General features: G+C 40.6%; 1 protein-coding gene across 2 annotated transcripts in view; it reads right to left on the reverse strand.

The window, feature by feature from the left end:
- Positions 1–12,555, reverse strand: part of mgl (low-density lipoprotein receptor-related protein megalin) — a 611,193-nt gene extending 598,638 nt beyond the window's left edge. For both annotated transcript variants that reach the window (XM_070084278.1, XM_070084279.1), the window contains exon 1: positions 12,436–12,555. The gene's annotated coding sequence lies outside the window, so the exon portion shown is untranslated. The remainder of the gene's footprint in view (positions 1–12,435) is intronic.
- Between the last annotated feature and the right edge of the window lie 4,945 nt (positions 12,556–17,500).

Raw genomic sequence — 17,500 nt, forward strand, 5'->3', positions numbered from 1 at the left:
TGTGCCATCATCCAGGAACCAGATGTTTAGCTTACTGGTCAATCTGACTGTGAATTCCCTAACCGCTGTACAGCTATATATATTCTTCTCTTTCTTCCAACAAACGCCGTATCTCATCGAAGCAGGGTGACCCCCCCCCCAAAAAAAAAAAAAGTTTCTCTTTTTAACTTTAGTAATTGTATACAGTAGAAGGGGTTGCTAGCCCCTTGCCCCCGGCATTTTAATCGCCTCTCACAACACGTATGGCTTGCGGAGGAAGAATTCTGTTCCACTTCCCAATGGAGAATATATATATATATATGCTACCCTGGAAGGATGGAAAGCAGATTGCCTGGGACTACACCTGTGCTGCCACATTGGCAGACACCTACTTGCCATACTCTGTAGTGGAATGGGGTGGAGCTGCCAGCCACAGGGAGACCCAGAAGATCCGAAAATATGAAGACCTTCCCCCTTGCTATAACTTCATTCCAATAGGGTCGGAGACCCTTGGAGCATGGGGCAAGTGTGCTCTAAAGTTCCTCAAAGAGCTGGGTGAAAAGCTCATCATAGAAACCAAGGACCACAGGGCGACCAGCTTCCTCTTTCAGAGACTCAGTGTTGCGATCCAGAGAGGAAATGCCTGCAGCATTCTGGGCACGCGGCCCACCGCAGGGGAGCTGGACGAAGTATTCGAGATGTAGCTCTGAGTTACCTATGTTGTTTTACTTTGTATCATATTTTTGTGAATGTTTCGTCAATGTATTTTGTCTTTAAATAAAATATATATACATAATATAGGGGGTGGTAGGAGAAAATTCTCAAACAGCTTCAGGGAGAATCTTGAGTTTTCCCTGAAGCAAGTTTATTTTTTTCTCTGAGGATGAGGGTCCCCATGACAGTTCTAGAGGTGGTACCTCCCTATATTTTAATAAAAAAAAATTTATATATATATATATATATATATATATATATATATATATATATATATATATATATATATATATATATATATATATATGCAAGACAAGCCACAGGAGGGTGGAAATCTTTAGCTGAAGTACTTTCACACTTCTAAGTGTGACGCTGACCACATTCTAAGAGAGCCAGGAGGAGGCGACAGGCCCACTCAGTGCTATTCTGAGAAAAAAATTTTCCTCATTCCTTCAGCTGCAACCTTGCAACATTGCATAGCTCCTGATGATGCATTGAGAAGTGTGAAAGTACTCGAGCTAAATATTTCCAACCCCACCCCATCTCCTGTGGCTTGTCTTGCATAGTTAAGATTGCCTGTCTGCGATTTTTTGCATATAATTAATATATATATATATATATATATATATATATATATATATATATATATATATATATATATATATATATATATATATGTGTATGTGTGTGTGTGTGTGTGTGTGTGTGTGTATGTGTGTGTGTGTGAATTTGTATATGTGTGTGTGTGTGTGTGTGTGTAAAACAACATAGTCTCTTGATAATGTGAGAAGTCACGAAAGCGCTCGGAATTTCACTATTCTTTCAGAGTGGCTGTTTTGCATATTCTGATATCACCTGTTTACTGTGATCTTATTGCGCATATATATATATATATATATATATATATATATATATATATATATATATATATATATCAGCTTTCCTATCCTCTTCCATAGCATCAAACGAGTTGATAAGACAAATTCTTCCTGATACCCTCAGTGACTCAGCAGGAATAGAAGACCCTAGCTATGCCAGTGCCATCACTGAATGAGAAACTCTTGCTGCTCCAGCACCAAACCCTAGTGCAGCACTGGCTCACAGTCAAGCTGGGATGGCCTGTTTGCTGAAAAGGTGCTTGCCAACATGCTCAGGGCTGCAACATCAGATAGAGAGATTGCCCGTCTCCAGGCTGTGAGCGCACATCACACCGGGGACATCCTCCAAACAGTTCCCATATCGGCAATGGGAACGCGACTCGACCCTAAGACCCTCCGTATTGCAGTGGCTCTGCGCCTTGCTGCCCCAATTCACACAGAATATACGTGTATTTGCGGCAAAGTGCAAGCAGACCAATATGGTCTACATGGTCTTAACTGTTCCAAAACCAAGGGCTGGCATGCAAGACACAATGAGGTCAACGACATCATTAAGAGAACCCTTGCTACAGCTGGATGCCCAGCCGAGAGGGAGCCCCGATCACTAGCAGCCAACAATACCCACAACTCGGCAAACCGCCCTGACGGGATCACCATCTATCCTTGGAAGAATGGCAAGCTCTTAGCATGGGACTATACCTGTGTGTCCACACTGGCTGACACCTATATCCATCACAGTGTGGGGCGACAGGGAGGAGCTGCTGACCACAGGGAGGAGTACAAGATCAGCAAGTACAGGGACATAAGCCAACAGTATCAATTTGTCCCAGTGGGATCAGAGACCTTGGGATCATGGGGAAAAAATGCCACACGTTTCCTTAAAGAATTGGATTCCAGACTCATCGACACCACCAGGGACCCAAGGGCAGCCGCTTTCATGTTCCAGCGCCTCAGCGTAGCCATCCAGAGGGGAAATGCTTGCTGCATACTTGGCTCGCATCCAGCCTCGGAGGAGCTGGAGGAAATTCATGATCTTTGATACATTGTGCCATTGTCTTCATGTTTGTTTTTTCTGTAAATGTATTCTGTTTATTAATACAGACAGAACACAAAAAGTAGTAGTGAACAGGGCAAGATCCAGCATCAGCGAGGTCAAAAGCTCAGTGCCCCAATGTACTGTCCTGGCACCTCTGCTGTTCCTCATCCTCATAGCAGACAGACAAAAACACCCTGCACACTTTTGTATCATCATTTGCAGATGACACTAAAATAAGCATGAAAGTCAGTACGGTACAGGGCACTGAAAAAGTACAGGGTTTTCCAGTGGGCAGTGGAAAACAACATGACATTCAATGGTGATAAGTTCCAGCTGCTTAGGTATGGAAAGAATGAAGAACTCAAAAGGAGCACTATATACAAAACTCAAGAGGGTCACCAAATAGAACGTAAGGAACACGTAAAAGACCTAGGAATAATTATGTCAGCGGACCTTTCTTTTAAAGACCATAACAAGACAAAGATCACAACAGCCAGGAAGATGGCGGGGTGGGTATTGAGAACTTTCAAAACAAGGGAAATAATGCCGATGGTGACACTCTTCAAATCGCTAGTGCTCCCTCACTTAGAATATTGCTCAGTGCTGACGGCACCGTTCAGGGCAGGAGAAATATCGGAGCTGGAACAAATACAGAGATCGTAAAGCACCTAAACTACTGGGAACGCCCGCAAGTCTTTAACATGTACTCATTGGAGCGGAGGAGAAAGAGGTACAAGATAATATATACCTGGAAGGTACTCGAGGGCTTGGTCCCAAATCTGCACACTGCCATAACAACATACTGGAGTGAGAGATATGGGAGGAAGTGTAAAATAAACCCAGTGAGGAGCAGGGGTGCAGTAGGGACAATAAGGGAACACTGTATCAACATCCGGGGTCCCAGACTTTTCAACATCTTACCAGAAGATATCAGAAACACTGCTGGAACAAGTATTGAAGCCTTCAAGAGGAAACTAGACAAGTATCTTCACCAGGTGCCAGATCAACCAGGCTGTGATGGCTATGTGGGGCAGTGGGCCTCCAGCAGCAACAGCCTGGTTGACCAGGCGAGCACCAGACGAGCCTGGCCCATGGCCGGGCTCAGAGAGTAGATATACTCTCGAAATTCTTCAAAGGTATATCAAAGGTACATCAAAGGGGGTGGTGGGAGAAGAAAATATTCAAACAGCTCCGGGGAGAACCTGAGTTTTCCCTGAGGTACGTTTATTGTCTTCTCTGAGGATGAGGGTCCCCATTCCAGCTATAGAGGTGGTACTATCTAAAATAAATAAATATATATATATATATATATATATATATATATATATATATATATATATATATATATATATATATATATATATATATATATATATATATATATATATATATATGTCGTGCCGAATATGTAAAACTGGTCAATTAGCAAGAACTCATTTAAAATTAAGTCCTTTCTAAAATTTTCTCTTATACGATTAAAGATATATTTTTTCATTAATGTTGATATACAAATTTATAATTTTGCACCAAAAGGAACTTAGAAAACTTACCTAACCTTATTATAGCAAGAACAATTTATTTTAGCCTAACCCAACTAAATATATTTTAGATTTGTTTACAGTAATTTAATACTAAACAAACACAGTGAAATATATTTTTTTCGTTAGGTTCAGAATGATTTTGGCGAAATTATTGCATACACAAATTTTCACTTGTCATTTATGGCAAGATGAGCGTTGCTATATAAACCAAGATCGCAAGTTCTGCCTATTCGGCACGACATATATATATATATATATATATATATATATATATATATATATATATATATATATATATATATATATATATATATATATATATATATATATATATACTGAATAAATAAAAAAAAAAAATTTGGTTCTTGTTGCTATATGACCCTTATGGGTTTACTGCTTAGTTATGATTATAATTATAATAAAAATAATGATAATAACATGGCTCTAGTTGACGACAATTAATCTGAGGAACTCGGGCATCAACTTATATTTTCCAATACATACAACTTGTGTACACCACGGAATAAGTAGTTATAATTTATGATTACCTATGTACACTTCATAAGTATTTAGTTTGCAAATTAATATTATGGGAGATATTTGAGAAAATAATACATTTATGCAAGCTCAAAATCATTAGTGACATGGTACTCAGACAAATAGGTAAATTAAAACAAACCAATTACTGGGGCCTTGATGAACTCTTGTCAAAGAGTGTACGGAGGAACTTGTTAAGTAAAACGACACAAGTGCAACTAATGTGACATTTTATTGTGGTAACGTTTCGCTCTCCAGGAGCTTTATCAAGATCCTGAAAAGTGAAACGTTGCCACAATAAAATGTCACATTAGTTGCGCTTGTGTCCTTTTACTTAATATATTCTCGGTAGCTCTACCAACATTAATACAAGGAGGAACTTAGCAAATCATTGATTAGTCTTGTCAACACACTGGTATAGCACCAGATAAGTGGAAAACTGCAGATATGATGTTTATATATAAAAATGAGATAGGTCCTTAGCCTCGAATTAAAGTCCAATGAGCTTAATCATCACTGTGGGAAAATTAATGGAATCAATAATTGCAGAAGCAATTCAAGGCCATTTGAATAATATAAATTGATCAAGGAGTCTCGGCACGATTTTACAACGGCCTTACAGATTTACTAACCTTTTTTTTCACTAAGGTATTTGATATACCTTACCTTTGATGAGTTTCGAGAGTTTGTCTACTCTCTGAGCCCGGCCATGGGCCAGGCTCGTCTGGCGCTCGCCTGGTCAACCAGGCTGTTGCTGCTGGAGGCCTGCTACCCCACATATCCATCACAGCCTAGTTGATCTGGCACCTGGTGAAGATACTTGTCCAGTTTCCTCATGAAGGCTTCTACACTTGTTCCAGCCGTGTTTCTGATATCTTTTGGTAAGATGTTGAATAGTCTGGAGCTCCGAATGTTGATACAGTGTTCCTTTATTGTCCCCACCGCACCTCTACTCCTCACTGGGTTTATTTTACACTTCCTCCCATATCTCTCACTCCAGTATGTTGTTATGGCAGTGTGCAGATTTGGGACCAAGCCCTCGAGTACCTTCCAGGTATATATTATCATGTACCTCTCTCTCCTTCGCTCCAATAAGTACATGTTCAAGACTTGCAGGCGTTCCCAGTAGTTTAGGTGCTTTACTGGCTCAGTGTGAGCCGTAAACGATCTCTGTATTTGTTCCAGCTCAGATATTTCTCCTGCCTTGAACGGGGCCGTCAGCACTGAACAATATTCTAAGTGAGGGAGCACTAGAGATTTGAAGAGTGTCACCATCGGCATTACTTCCCTTGTTTTGAAAGTTCTCAATACCCACCCAGTCATCTTCCTGGCTGTTGTGATCTTTGTCTTGTTATGGTTGTGGAGAAATTTTCTCCAGGAGGGGGGTATCAGCCCCCTTCAGCCCCTTTCAGCCCTGAGGGGCCCAGCCCTCTCAGAAGGGGCAAATATCTTGTTTACTGCTACAGCGAGTAATTGATCCCAGATGCAGTACCAGTATACGACCTGTGGTCAAGCGACCGCCGTGCGGTCCAGTGTTGCAGAGTGTATTTTAAGAGACAGTACATCTCTTACCTTAGCAGGACAATTAAGGAAAATCATGCTCCCACTTTATTACCATGGTAGAGATAGTGTATATTGTTGTCTATGCTTAAGACAGCAAGAATCAAACATTCTGCTTTGCTTCATCGAGGAAGTGGCAAGGAAGCAAAAGTACTAGGTCAGCTTTTCCTTTGTGCTGGGGGCAGTGATGGCATGGGGCATTGTGGCATCTTCAGATTACTTTTGACTCTACTGAGAGTGACACTGACGCCAGGATAACCAACAAAGAACGATCTGTGCGTTAGTGTGAACAAAGTGTCTCACAAAACACAATAAACACTTACAGAGAAGTGTGATCAGCTTCTTCAGTGATATTGTGTGAACAATTATTGATGAACAGCATAACAACGAGTGTTGTGATCCAACAGAGTGTAGTGCGACATTCTTCAAAGAACACTATTCTTCAATCAACTCAACGGATATCCGGGCGTAATTACGGGTCAGATGCATATACCCAGGTAAGTGTTCTAACTCGTGATATGCTACTATTGACTGCTCAGTTGAGTATAAAATCGTGAGTTAGTCACTTATCATAAACCCCGGTGATACGAGGACCTTTGAGTCCACACACGTAAGTTTGTCAGTAATCAGTGAATGAAATATGCTGACATAACACCCCCTAGGGGTAATTTATAATCTTACAAATTATAACTCATTTCAGCCCGTTGAGGAATGACTTCGACAGCTTCTCAAGACCTCGTCTGCAGGGGTGGCTGTGCAGGCGATGAGTTGTCTTTCTAAGTTAAGTTTTCCCTATATTTAAACTTAGCTGATAACCATTTCTCAACATTTTGGTCCTTCGAACCGGATAAAGGCCACACTGTGCTCCAAATATGTTGTACTACAGTGTACAAATAACCGACGAGGCAAGGTCCTTCGAAAAAAGCTGTAAAACTAGTGTTTTACAATTTAAATCAGTATAAATGAGTCCCTCCAGACTCAATCACAGAGAATGGGCAGCCAAAAGAAAACGGGCGCTCACCCAGCGTTCACCCAAAGAAAACGGGAGCTGGGTGACTCACCCAACAAGAAAACAGGGGATGGCACCCTGCATCCACTGCTCCAATCTCGAAAATCGCTGACTAAGACAACAACAACCCAACTGATGTTCAGTTTGTCTGAGTGTATATACACATAGTGTTTATAATGTTTATAGACAGAAATTAAGAGACAAGATTGTGTTAAAGTTTGTTTCTTATAGATCTACCTGTTATATTAAAGGAACTTATATATAAAAGTGTAAGCTTTCAAATATATTAACAGTGACATTTATATATGTGTAAGTAATATTCACGTGTGATTTACAGTTATACAGTGACATTTATAGTGTACAGTGAATGAAGTGTATAACATCGTTATTTACGATTAATCATAGTGGTCAGGCTGACACAGCAAACTCAAGCCATAAACACCAGCTATATGTACCCTGTACCCTTCATGGTCATTGACCCTGAGGTTAAGCTTAGTAGGTCAGTAGTGTCTGACTGATTATTGCTGACTTAAGCATAACAAAAACTCAGCTGTTTATAGCAGTACAGTGTTTTTTAAACACTAAGTGCAGTGCTAGAATTTTCAGTATACCATTAAAATGGCTTGTTGAAAACTCAGTTTCAGTCTTTACAGACTAAGATTACACAATTAGAAAATCTAATTTCAGTCTGTATAGGATTAACTCAAGATACAAACATAGATTTTGATGATCTTGAGGTCAAACTTGAATTACTTACACAACGTCTGGAAATAATTAATTCAGACTATACACATTATGAAAATAAATTTCTTGAATCAGATCCATCTGAGGATGAAATTAAAAATGTTTTGGATACTTTTAGTAATCAACAATTAAGGTGGACAGGAGTACAGGCTATCTGCCGCAAAACTCTGTCACAGAGACCTACTGTAACTAGTGGTCAAACATCTGTTACACCTGTAACAACAACAAGTGTCCCATTACCAAGCTTACCTACATTGGCATTACCTATTTTCCAAGGTCATAATTATGAAGAATTCATTAGGGGTTTTCAATCCATAGTAAATTCACGAACTGACATAGATGAGATGGCTAAGTTCAATTATCTTAAATGTCTTGTGAAGGGAGAACCCTATGAGCTGATTAAGTCATTTCCGGTGGTTAAAGGTAATTATCAAATAGCCTTACATGTCTTAGCAGACAATTACTTTGATGCTGACAAGGCCAGAGTTAGACATGCAGTCTTAATATCAAGTTTGAAGCCACCCAAACATTGTTTTTCAGACTTACAGGCATTTAGAATCACATTAGACAATAGTCTCAGATCTCTAGGTGCTAAATATGACCTAAGACAATGTGATTGGTTTATCAGTGGTATTGTACAAGATAAGTTGTCACCACAAACTATTGAACGATTAAATATTATGTTCAATAAACGCTATTTCACTTGTGAAGAAATTAGCAATGGTTTACAAACAATAGTTCCTTGATGTTGGTGAGGGGCTCTTGATTTAGGGAATTGGATCTGTGCTCCAGTTCCCCGAATTAAGCCTGAATGCCTTCCACATCCCCCCCCCAGGCGCTGTATAATCCTCCGGGTTTAGCGCTTCCCCCTTGATTATAATAATAATAATACAAACAATAGTTTCATGCATGCAAGCAACGAAACAAGATGAAAAATCCACAAATCCAGTGGATAATAAACCTTCAACTCAGTATAAAAAGAGTATACCTACTCCCACTAAACCACATAATGGGAAATCCCATATAGGCACTTATCAAGCTGTGAATACAACAGATGGTAAACAGACTGTCACACATAAACGTACTCCAAAATGTGTACTTTGTGATGGAACACAATGGGCACAGAATTGTATTCAATACACATCAATGGAGGCACGTAAACAACGTGTTCATCAGCTGAAAAGGTGCATCAAGTGTTTAGGTGAGCACAAGGGAGGAAAATGCTCACTGAAGAAGTGTTTTAAATGCCAGGGTATGCATCATACAGCATTATGCCCAAATACTTTTGCTGAACAACAGAAGACTTCCACACACCAGGCCTCCCGGTGGATCAGGGCCTGATCAACCAGGCTGTTACTACTGGCTACACGCAGTCCAACGTACGAACCACAGCCCCGCTGATCTGGCACTGACTTTAGGTATCTGTCCAGCTCTCTCTTGAAGGCAGCCAGGGGCTTATTGGCAATTCCCATAATGCTTGATGGGAGGCTGTTGAACAGTCTTGGGCCCCAGACACTTATGGTGTTTTCCCTTAGTGTACCAATGGCGCCCCTACTTTTAATTGGGGGCATTTTGCATCGCCTGCCCAGTCTTTTACTTTCGTAGGGAGTGATTTCTGTGTGCAGATTTGGGACCATTCCTTCCAGGATTTTCCAAGTGTAGATTATGATATATCTCTCCCTCCTGCGTTCCAACGAGTACAAGTCAAGTGCTTCCAAGCATTCCCAGTAGTTAAGGTGCTTGACAGAACTTATGCGTGCAGTAAAGGATCTCTGTACACTCTCTAGATCTGCAATTTCACCTGCTTTGAATGGAGATGTTAATGTACAGCAGTATTCCAGCCTAGAGAGAACAAGTGATTTGAAAAGAATCATCACTGGCTTGGCATCTCTCGTTCTGAACGTTCTTATTATCCATCCTATCATTTTCTTTGCACTTGCGATCGTGGCACTGTTGTGATCCTTGAAAGTGAGATCCTCAGACATTACTACTCCCAGGTACCTTACATTATTTTCCCGCTCTACTGTATGGCCAGAGTCTGTAGTATACTCTGTTCTAGTTATTATCTCCTCCAGTTTTCCATAAAGGAGTAGTTGGAATTTGTCCTCATTGTACATCATATTGTTTACCGTTGCCCACTGGAAAACTTGGTTTATATCTTCTTAGAGGTTAACCGCGTCCTCAGCAGATGACAGCCTCATGCAGATCCTAGTGTCATCTGCAAAGGATGATACGGTGCTGTGGTGTATATCTCTGTCTATGTCTGATATGAGGATGAGGAATAAGATGGGAGCGAGTACTGTGCCTTGTGGAACAGAGCTCTTCACTATGGCAGCCTCCAATTTAACTCTGTTAACCACTACTCTGTGTTCGATTTGTTACGAAGTTGAAGATCCATCTCCCCATTTTCCCAGTTATTCCTTTAGCACGTATTTTTATGGGCTATTACGCCATGATCGCATTTGTCAAATACTTTTGCAAAGTCTGCGTATATTACATCTGCATTCTGTTTTTCTTCCAGTGCATCGAAGGCCATATCATAGTGATCCAGTAGTTGTGAGAGGCAGGAGCGACCTGCACTGAACCCATGTTGCCCTGGATTGTGCAGATTTTGGGAATCCAGGTGGTTTGCAATCCTGCTTCTTAGCACTCTTTCAAAGATTTTTATGATGTGGGACGTTAGAGCTATTGGTCTATAGTTCTTAGCTAATGCTTTGCTGCCACCTTTATGGAGTGGGGCTATATCCATTGTTTTAAGTGACTGTGGAATTTCACCCATGTCCAAGCTCCTCCTCCATAGTGTACTTAGGGCATGCGAGAGGGGTTTCTTGCAGTTCTTAATGAATACAGAGTTCCACGAGTCTGGGCCCGGGGCTAAGTGCATGGGCATGTTGTCAATGGCTTTTTCGAAATCTATCGGAGTTAGGGTGATGTCGGAAATCTGGCATACATTTGTGGAGTTTTGAGGCTCATTCGTGAAGAAATCATTTGGGTCGTCGATCCTCAGATTGATTAGTGGTTCACTAAACACAAAGTCGTACTGGGATTTCAATATTTCACTTATTTCCTTGTTGTCATCTGTGTAAGTCCCATCCTGTCTGAGTAAGGGCCCGATACTAGATGTGGTATTTGCCTTGTTTTTGGCATATGAAAAGAAATATTTTGAAATTCTTTCAATTTCACTAATAGCTTTAAGCTCCTCCTGTCTCTCCCGGTTCCTGTAAGAGTCATTTAACTTAAGTTCGATAGTGCTCCTTTTGAGTTCTTCATTCTTTCCATACCTAAGCAGCAGGAACTTATCACCATTGAACGTCATGTTGTTCTCCACTACCCACTGGAAAACCCTATTTATGTCTTCCTGTACTTTTTCAGTGTCCTCTACCGTACTGACTTTCATGCTTATTTTAGTGTCATCTGCAAATGATAATACAAAAGTGTGCCGGGTGTTTTTGTCTATGTCTGCTATGAGGATGAGGGACAGCAGAGGTGCCAGGACAGTGCCTTGGGGCACTGAGCTTTTGACCTCGCTGATGCTGGATCTTGCCCTGTTCACTACTTTTTGTGTTGTGTGTGTTAGGAAACCGAAAATCCATCTGCCTACGTTCCCTGTAATGCCCATGGCCTTCATTTTGTGCGCTATCACTCCATGATCGCATTTGTCAAACGCCTTTGCAAAATCTGTGTAAACCACATCTGCGTTTTGGTCGTATTCCAGTGAGGAGGTACATCATGATAATGAATACAATAGTGTATATACGGACTTCAGTAAGACCTTTGATAAAGTTACACAGAGGCGACTGCTGAAGGTGGCAGGTGATTTCTAAAATTTACAGGCCAGTGCGCTAACCACTCGGCCAGCTGACTCTAAGAAGATTCATCCAACTAAGTATATTTCTATATACCTAGTTGGATTAATCTTATTAGAGACAGCTGGCCCAGTGGTTAACACACTAACCAGTGAGTTTTAAGACTTCCCTGTCATGGGATCAAGCCCCATCCATTCTGTGATTTGTTTGCAGTCGTGTTATTACGATATCGTGAGACATGAATATCTACCAATGTCAGGATAAGGTTAAGTTACATTTGGTTATTTTAGTTTAAATTAAGCAATTTTCCTTATGTTAGGCCATTTTTTTTACCATCTGCACAACAAATTATCTCAAATGGAAAAGCAACTTGATATTGTGCAGTTCAAACTGTAATTAATGGCCAAAATACACCGAGGAGTAGTCGTCTATTATCATACATATAATTTAAGCAATTATGCGCTCTTACACTATTCATTTTCTTGGTTAATAAATGTAGTGGTGGAATAACACCAGACGAGCCTGGCCAAAGGTCGGGCTCTGGGAGCAGAAAAGCTCTCGGAACTCGTCAATAGTGATGTAAAGGTATACATAAAGTGAAGGGAAGGGTAGTGTAAGCAGTGGTACTTACGACAAGAAGCTCGCTCATCCTCGCCCTCCTCACAGTCCTTCTGATAGTCACACACCCAGCGGCCGGGGATGCAGCGACCATTGCTACACTGGAACTGTGACAGTGTACACGTTCTTCCTCTGTCTGTAACAATGAAAAAAAATTAAATCAATAATTATTTTGCAAAGAAAATAAAAATGAGTTTATAGTCAAACGAAAAAAAAAACTTATGTCAGCTGACTTTTCTTTTAAGAAACATAAGACAAAGATCACGACAGTCAGGAAGATGACGGGGTGGGTATTGAGAATTTTCAAAACAAGGGAAGTAATGCCGATGGTGACACTCTTCAAATCGCTAGTGCTCCCTCACTTAGAATATTGCTCATTGCTGACGGCCCCGTTCAAAGCAGGAGAAATATTGGAGCTGGAACAAATATAGAGATCGTTTACGGCTCACATTGAGCCAGTAAAGCACCTAAATTACTGGGAACGCCTTCAAGTCTTGAACATGTACTCATTGGAGGGGAGGAGAGAGTGATGCATGATAATATATACCTGGAAAGTACTCGAAGGCTTGGTCCCAAATCTGCACACTGCCATAACAGCATACTGGAGTGAGAGATATGGGAGGAAGTGTAAAATAAACCCAGTGAGGAGCAGGGGTGCGGTGGGGACAATAAGGGAACACTGTATCAACATTCGGGGTCCCAGACTATTCAACATGTTACCAGAAGATATCAGAAACACGGCTGGAACAAGTGTAGAAGCATTCATGAGAAAACTAGACAAGTATCTTCACCAGGTGCCAGATCAACCAGGCTGTGATGGATATGTGGGGCAGTGGGCCTCCAGCAGCAACAGCCTGGTTGACCAGGCAAGCACCAGACGAGCCTGGCCCATGGCTGGACTACTCTCAGTATATCAAAGGTAAAGGTATATGTTAACAGACACTTAACCGTTAACATTCTTAAGCTTCATCACTATATACTGTCTGTAACAATGAAGGGAAAAGAGATCTGATGAGAAAGACTGTGGACTGAACCAAGATGCCCTCCATCGAGCAACTTTACCAGCAGCTTAAGGAGGAATTGAGGGGTAGCGAAAATAGAGATACGGCGATTGACTGAGGAAAACATGAGGATTCGTAGTAGTCCTCCTGTTGTGAGTCCTCAGGCCAAGAAGGGAACCTGGACAGTGGCTGGACAGCAAGGAATGAAGTTGACAATCAAGAAGACGAATGGAAGGTAGAAACGATGAAGAAGAACGAGACTGCTGTGAAAACTGTTGTGGAAACATCTAATACATTCTCTGTGCTACCCAACGAATGTGAGTCGACTATTGGGAACGTCACGACGAATGACACCAAGGAAGGTAAAAATATTGTTGTTGGGGATAGCCAGATCAAGTATAGGGATAGGGCCTTCTGCTTGAATGATAGGAATAGGAGACAGAGGGTTTGCTTTCCTGGGGCTGGGATGGAGGATATTGTTAGCCTGCTTGACATCATGAACGGTAATGGGATCAATCCTATTATCTGCCTCAGTGCTGGAGGCAATGATGTAGGCAAGCATAGAAGTGAGGATTTAGTTAGAAAGTTCAGGACAGTAATAGACATAATTAGGAAGAAGGGGGGGGGGCGCCCTGTTGTATGTGGCATTTTGCCAAGAAGAGGTGTTGGAAATGAATGGTTGTCCAGAGCAACTGGTATTAACTGTTGGCTGGACACTATGGATAATGCAGTACCATTCTTTGGCAACTGGAACCACTTCTATGGCTGAAATGACATGTATGCCAGGGATGGGGTTCACTTATCCAGGGCAGGTGTGGGTTTTCTTGCTAGCTCAGTTGAGGGGGTCGTTAGGACTTTAAAGTAGGATTAGTTAGATTTATGGGTTTAGAAATGAAAAATAATGAGTATGGATACATTGACTTATTCTTTGATATTATGAATCTTAATAATAACAGTCATGGAGTAACGCTGGGTAATGATAATTTCAGAAACTGTGTAAAAGCAAAGGTGAATAGGAAAAATGTGCAGAAGAAAAAACATATGATGGTATTTTATGCTAACAGTCGAAGTGCAAGAAATAAGATCAATGAACTACGTTTGGTAGCATGTGCTGGGAACTTTGATGTCATTGCAATAACTGAAACGTGGTATGACTTAAAGAGTCAGGATATGATTCCTAAGTGTAATATTCAAGGGTTTAAGTTGTTCCATGTGGATAGATGTACTGGGAAGGGGGAGGAGTTGCATTATATGTACGAGAAAATATTAATTGTTGCATAAAAACAGGTATAAAAATAGATGGACTATTAACAGAATCCGTTTGGGTCGAGTTTGTAGGTCAAGAAAAACTAATTCTAGGTGTAATATACCGACCTCCAGGCTTGGATCACGATAGAGGGAGACTTCTTTGGGACGAAATTGTTAGGGCTTCTAGACACACTAAGTTAGTGATAGTAGGGGATCTTAACTTTAGTCAAATTGACTGGACTTCTTTGACCAGTAATCTGGGGTCCAGTGACTATATGGAAACAGTTCAGGACTGTTTTCTGAAGCAGTGTGTAACAGAGCCTACCAGGGGTAACAATTTGCTCGACCTAGTCTTGTTAAATAAGGAAACACTCGTAAATAATCTGGAGATCACTGAAGAGCTTAGCTAAAGTGATCACAAATCCATCACTTTTACAATTAACTGGGAATACAAGAATAATGATAATACGGTAAAAATCCCTGAGGAATTAGGGAACACCTGTCTAATCTCGATTGGGGTTATCTAGCTAATGATTTTATCGACGATGATCATAATTATGATTATGAAGGGATCTGCGTTTATGAGTATATACATTCCCCAGAGAGAAATTAGGTCTAATAATAACGATCCCAAATTGGTTAACAAGAGGCGAAAGCATCTATTAGGGGAGAAAAGGGGAATTTATAGGCGCATCAGAAGAGGAGAGGTTAACCTTACTGACCAATTAGAAAAGCTAAACGTGACTATGAAATTAGAGTTGCTAATGAATCAAAGATCAATCCAAAGGGGTTCTTTCAAGTGTATAGGACGAAGGTGAAGGAAAAAGTAGGACCTCTGAAAACTGGGAATGGACAGCTGATGGATAACGAACTGGAAATGTGTTCCTTATTTAATGACTATTTTTTGTCAGTTTTACACAGGAAGACATGTATGAGATTCCAGAAATTAACAATTATTCAGTTCCTGATGAATTCAAATTAACTAATATTACTGTCACGAGGGACATGGTTATCAAACAGATAGACAAACTGAAGCAAAGTAAGTCCCCGGGACCCGACGAGTTGTTTTCCAGGGTACTTAAGGAATGCAAGATGGAACTTAGCCAGCCATTAACGAGTGTGCTTAATGCGTCCATCCTTACTGGAGTTGTGGAAGATGCCTAATGTGCTTCCTATACCCAAATCAGAGGATAAGTCCGTTCCTTCAAATTACCATCCAATAAGCTTGACATCTATAGTGGGCAAGTTATTATAATCAATTATAGCTGACATTATTAGAAGTCACCTTGAAGAGCATAACTTGATAAATAAATCTCAGCATGGATTCACGAGAGGTCGTTCCTGCCTGACAAATTTGCTGACAGTCTTCAATAGAACACTTGAGGCAGTAGACAGTGATAAAGAATATATTGTTTATTTGGATTTTAGTAAAGCCTTCGATAGAGTACCTCACAAGAGACTCTTGAGAAAAGTGGCAGCTCATGGTATAGGAGGTAAAGTTCTAGCATGGATAGAGGCATGACTTACCAATAGTAAGCAGAGTTTCCATTAATGGGGTCAAATCTGAATGGGGATTAGTCACTAGTGGTGTTCCACAAGGATCAGTTTTAGGCCCTCTCTTGTTCATAATTTACATTAATGGCCTTGATGAAGGGATTACGAGTGACATGAGCAAATTTGCTGATGATACAGAGATAGGCAGTATGATTCATTCTGAGGAGGATAGCAATGAACTCCCGGAGGATTTGGACAAATTAATGTCTTGGTCTGAAAAATGGCAGATGAAGTTCAATGTGGATAAGTGTAAGGTACTAGTCCTTGGTAATGAAAATAACCCTCGAAGCTATAAACTAGGTGAAGTAGAGCTTGATCATACAGAATGTGAAAAAGACTTGGGAGTCATGGTAAGCAGAAATCTAAAGCCAAGACAGCAGTGCCTAAGTGTGCACAACAAGGATAACATATTACTAGGATTTACCTCAAGAAGTATAAGTAACAGAAATCCAAAAGTTATTTTACAGCTCTATACATCACTAGTGAGGCCTCATTTAGATAATGCTGCTCAGTTTTGGTCTCCTTACTACAGGATGGATATAGACTCACTAAAGAACATACAGAGAAGAATGACTAAAATGATTTACTGTGTAAGGAATCTCCCGTATGAAGATAGACTTAAAGCCTTAAATCTCCACTCTCTGGAGAGGCGCAGAATGAGGGGAGATATCATTGAAGTGTATAAGTGGATGACGGGCATAAACAAAGGAGATATTAATAAAGTACTGAGGGTGTCGAACCAGGAAAGAACCAGAAATAATGGATTTAAAGCGGATAAATTTAGATTTAGAAAGGACATAGGTAAGTATTGGTTTTCCAACAGAGTTGTGGATGCGTGGATCAATCTTCCCAGTAGGGTAATCGAGGCTAGGACCTTGGGTAGCTTTAAAAAGAGATTGGACAAATATACGAGTGGGAGGGGCTGGGTTAGATTGGTGTCATTGGGTACGGGAGTAAAATAGGAATTATATTAGCCATCTTCCACACATCAGACACTACACCTGTTTGAAGAGATAAATTAAAAATATTAGTTTAATGTTCACAGAGTTCCATTTTGTATTCTTTAAGAACCCTTGAAAAAAGCTCATCTGGGCCGGGCGATTTATTTTGCTTCAAACGGTCTATCTGTTTGATAATCATTTCGCTAGTGACTGAGATATTACATAATTAATCTTCTTCAGGCCCACTAAAAAAAAAACTAATTATTGTTGACAAGAACCAAGTCGAGCAGACTGTTTCCTCTACTTGGTTCTGTCACAAACTGTTTTAAAGAGC

This window comes from Cherax quadricarinatus, chromosome 12, assembly GCF_038502225.1.
Source record: "Cherax quadricarinatus isolate ZL_2023a chromosome 12, ASM3850222v1, whole genome shotgun sequence".
Classification (NCBI taxonomy): Eukaryota; Metazoa; Arthropoda; class Malacostraca; order Decapoda; family Parastacidae; genus Cherax; species Cherax quadricarinatus.